General features: G+C 43.3%; 1 pseudogene; it reads left to right on the top strand.

Moving 5' to 3' along the window:
- The first annotated feature begins 2,128 nt into the window (after positions 1-2,128).
- On the top strand, positions 2,129-3,575 carry LOC123097037 (60S ribosomal protein L28-1-like; annotated as a pseudogene).
- Positions 3,576-3,969: the final 394 nt, after the last annotated feature.

The raw sequence follows: 3,969 nt of genomic DNA on the forward strand, positions 1-3,969 counted from the left end.
AAATGCAAAATGATTTTTTTGTCCAAAGAAAATGAAAACTACCTTAGGCAACATTGTTTCGCATTCCAATATGCACCCTTGTGCACAATATTAGATCATTTAAACAAGCTATGTCATGAATGTGCCCATAAGATTGATCATTTGGCTTGAAAGCCATCATTCTTCACAGATGATAGCTCATTTCTGAGAACACTTTTTTTAAAATAACCGTCGTATTACTAGTTTATTATTTTAATGGTAACTTGGTCACATATAATGACGATGTGCAAAGGTTTTCCAATTTTTTGATTTTTTTTTTGAATTTTTCATACCCGTTTCAAAATGTGGTCAAAACGGCGGGCATGACCGTTCCTAGCTAGTGGTTGGATCTTGGAAAACTTTTGGTGTTTATATGATTAAATATATACTTATGTACCTAGAAATGATTTTTGGAAAAAAATAAAGAGCAAACTATGAGGTAACTGCAGTTCAAATTTGACCCGTTTCCTACTAAATTGGCGGAAATTTCTCTTTTTCACCAGAGGTGGATCAAAACTTTTGACACCCAACCATTTGGTCAATTATGCATTAAATATGGCCTAGTATTTTAGGAAATTCATTTGGTCCAATTTTGCAACAAATATATGGTAGGTCCTTCACAAAAAAACTCATTTTGGGCACTCGGAAAATGGAAAATTGGTTTTTCGTCCAAAGAAAAAGAAACTTCCTTAGGCAACATTGTTTGCAATTCCAAGATGCACCCTTGTGCACAATATGAGATAATTTGAATAAACTATGCCATGAATGTGGCCATAAGATTGATCATTTGGCTTGATAGCCATGCATCTTCACACATGATAGCTCGTTTCTGAGAACACTTTTTAAAAATAATTATCGTATTACAAGTTTATTATTTTTATTGATAACTTGGTCACATATAATGACACAATGTGAAGGTTTTCCTATTTTTTGATTTTTTTGAATTTTTCATGCCCATTTCAAAATGCGGTCAAAACGACGAGCATGACGGTTCCTAGCTAGTGGTTGAATCTTGGAAAACTTTTTATGTTTCTCTGATTAAATAGATACTTATGTACCTAGAAATGATTTTTGGAAAAAATAAAGAGCAAACTATAAGGCGACTGTAGTTCAAATTTGACCCGCTTCCTACTTAATCGGCGGAAATTTGTCTTTTTCACGAGAGGTGGATCAACGCTTTTGACACCCAACCATTTTGTGAATTGTACATTAAATATGTCCTAATATTTTAGAAACTTGATTTTATCCTATTTTCCAACAAATATATGGTAGGTCCTTCACAAAAAAAGTCATTTTGGGCACTCGAAAAATGGAAAATCAAATTTTCGTGCAAAGAAAATGAAAACTCCCTTTAGCAATATTGTTTGCCGTTCCAGGATGGACACTTATGCAAGATGTGAGATCATTTGGACAAACTTTTCCATGAATTTTGACATAACATTGGCTATTTGCCTTATAAGAGAAACACAAAGAAAAAAAACTACTACACAAGCTTAATTCTGATTGGTGGAATCACTTGTGCCTTGGATTGATGACATGGCAAACGTTAGTCCATCCATCCGTCCATCCAGCCATCCAACCCACGGCAGCAAACCCCCCTCTCTCTGGTGAACCCCACCCAACCTCTTGCCCTCCTCTCTCTTGCGCGAAACCTAGCGCTGCACCCCTCCCTTGCCGCCGCCACCTCCAGTGCCCGATCTTGGCAACCTCGGGCAGGAATCCGGTGGGAATCCTGCCGTCCTCCTCTCACCCCCACCGCCATCGATCCTTCCCCGGCCACCGCGCTGTACCGTACCTCTCCCTCTCTCGCATGGAGCCAGATCGAGCCGACGAGGTCAGTCCGTGGCCAGATCCGCCACGGCCACAACGGGCTTCCGGATCCGCGACGTCATCGAGCTGGATCCACGCCTCGTCGCAGGCCTCGTCTGCCTCCACGGCTGCGCCACGGGCTTATACTACGTCGCCCAGTCCGGCGTCGGCGCGCGGGGATGCTCCTTCTAGCGCACCACCATCGGCCTCATCCTCTGCTACACCCTAGAGATGGGGCTGTGTCGACCTCATCCCCTCGTCCCAGGAGGTCGAGGATCGCAAGGACTGGGAGATAGGTGAGATGGAGGGCAACTTCAACACCGCCTGCGTCAATCGGCGAGATGGAGACCGGCTGCACCACGGTGACGACGGGCCGACGCTGCTGGACTGGGAGCGCAGGTGGAGGATCGCGCTCGGGGCGGCCAAGGAAGTTTGGCGTATGCGGTTCGTCCTAGGCTAGATCCCAACCCGCGTTAGAGCTGCACACTATGATTTCCTCTTGCCAGTGAGATCTGTTCGTACTTGTCAGTAGTCGATGGGACGCTCAAGCTTCACTGCTGCTTCTGCTGTATATTTTTTGTAACCCATGTTTCTACTTGCAATCAACATACAATTTTGCGTCAAATGTTTCCTTGATTCTGTAGGATTAGTGCGTCTTGTTGCTTGTTGCTAGCTATAGGATCTGACTTTTGGTTGTTGTTTTGCTGATGTAGGCCAAGGGAAATGACTACCGTTCCAGGGTCTCTGGTCTGGGAGCTCGTGAAGAAGAACAACTACTTCTTGATCAAGCAGTTCGGCAAGAGTAACGCCAAGGTGCAGTTCAGCAAGGGGCCCAACAATGTCCACTTCTACAAGTTCTCGGGTCTGTAGCTCTTTGCATTGTTTTTAACCCTTTTTGTTTGCAAGTGTCTCTGCCAGGGGCTAACCTGCTGTGGGTCTAATGTGGTTTCAGGCTTGGCGAACAGCAAGACCGTGGCGGTCCAGCCATCAGCGGGAGAGGACAAGGTTGTTGTCCTGTCCACGACCAAGACCAAGAAGCGGAACACCCCTGCCAAGCTCCAGCACAAGACTGCGCAAGGAGTTCCGCAAGATGGCCAAGTCTGTCAAGAACCAGGTATTAACTCCAGAGTTTTGTACTTGAATTGCCCTTATGCTTGGCTTCTAAGCTACAACTATAAGTCACGGCTTGTCTCTGCTTCCTCCTTGAGTTCAGAGTTGTGGCATGGCATGCTTGATTTTGTGGTGGACTTGTGTCACTAATGATGCACCGTTGTTGCACTGCCTTGTCTTGAGTTCAGAGTTCAAGGATGTATGCTCTGGTTAGGAAATGATAGATGCATATGCAGTTATTATGTTTCCCAGTTTGTTGATGAGCTATTTGTTTCAACCATGGAAATATAGTTATAGTGTAATCTATCTCTTGGCATGCCATCTTCTGAAGTGACCAGTAAATGTGTAGCTCATCTCTATGTCAGTTGTCCAGTACTCATAGGTGTATGTTTAATACATCTTGGAGACCATTCTCTAATTTTAGTTAAACAATGTTTTCCCTCAATCATTACAACGTGTTGTTTTAAGAAGTCACTTTATTCTGCAAGTTGGACATAACTTCAGAAAAGTCTGATGCTTGCTGGGGCTGTTCCCTTAATTATGCAAAGTTTGAAAAGTTTGGGACTGGTCTTCTAGTGCTAAGTTTTGAACACTAACTTTAATTTATGTTCCTGCAGGAAATGGACCGATTCCTTTGAAATTCCTATGTTGGAAACAGTCCCTTACTCCACTCAGGTAACTCTATAATCTGTCCCGCTTCTAGGTTTCCAGCACTCGAATCTTTCGTTAGGAGAGTTTGAACTTGTTGGTCTATTCTCAACCATTGAGCGATTTTAGTCATCCTCTTCACTGGAGTAACAGTGCTCAGAACAACTCTTGTCTAGTCTCAGGATAATAAATCATGTTCTTCCATGTTTCCAAAAATACTTGTACTCCATGTTTCCAGAAAACAGCAACAACACACATGTCCAAAAATACTAGAATAAATTAGCAGTGGAGCATTGCTTGATTTATATACTTGATGACCAGAACTCGTTCAAGAGCTCTTTAGCCCTTCCAAAACAAGGTCTTGGTGTCCCCCTTACAGAAAAT

Source organism: Triticum aestivum, chromosome 4D (genome assembly GCF_018294505.1).
Source record: "Triticum aestivum cultivar Chinese Spring chromosome 4D, IWGSC CS RefSeq v2.1, whole genome shotgun sequence".
NCBI lineage: Eukaryota > Viridiplantae > Streptophyta > Magnoliopsida > Poales > Poaceae > Triticum > Triticum aestivum.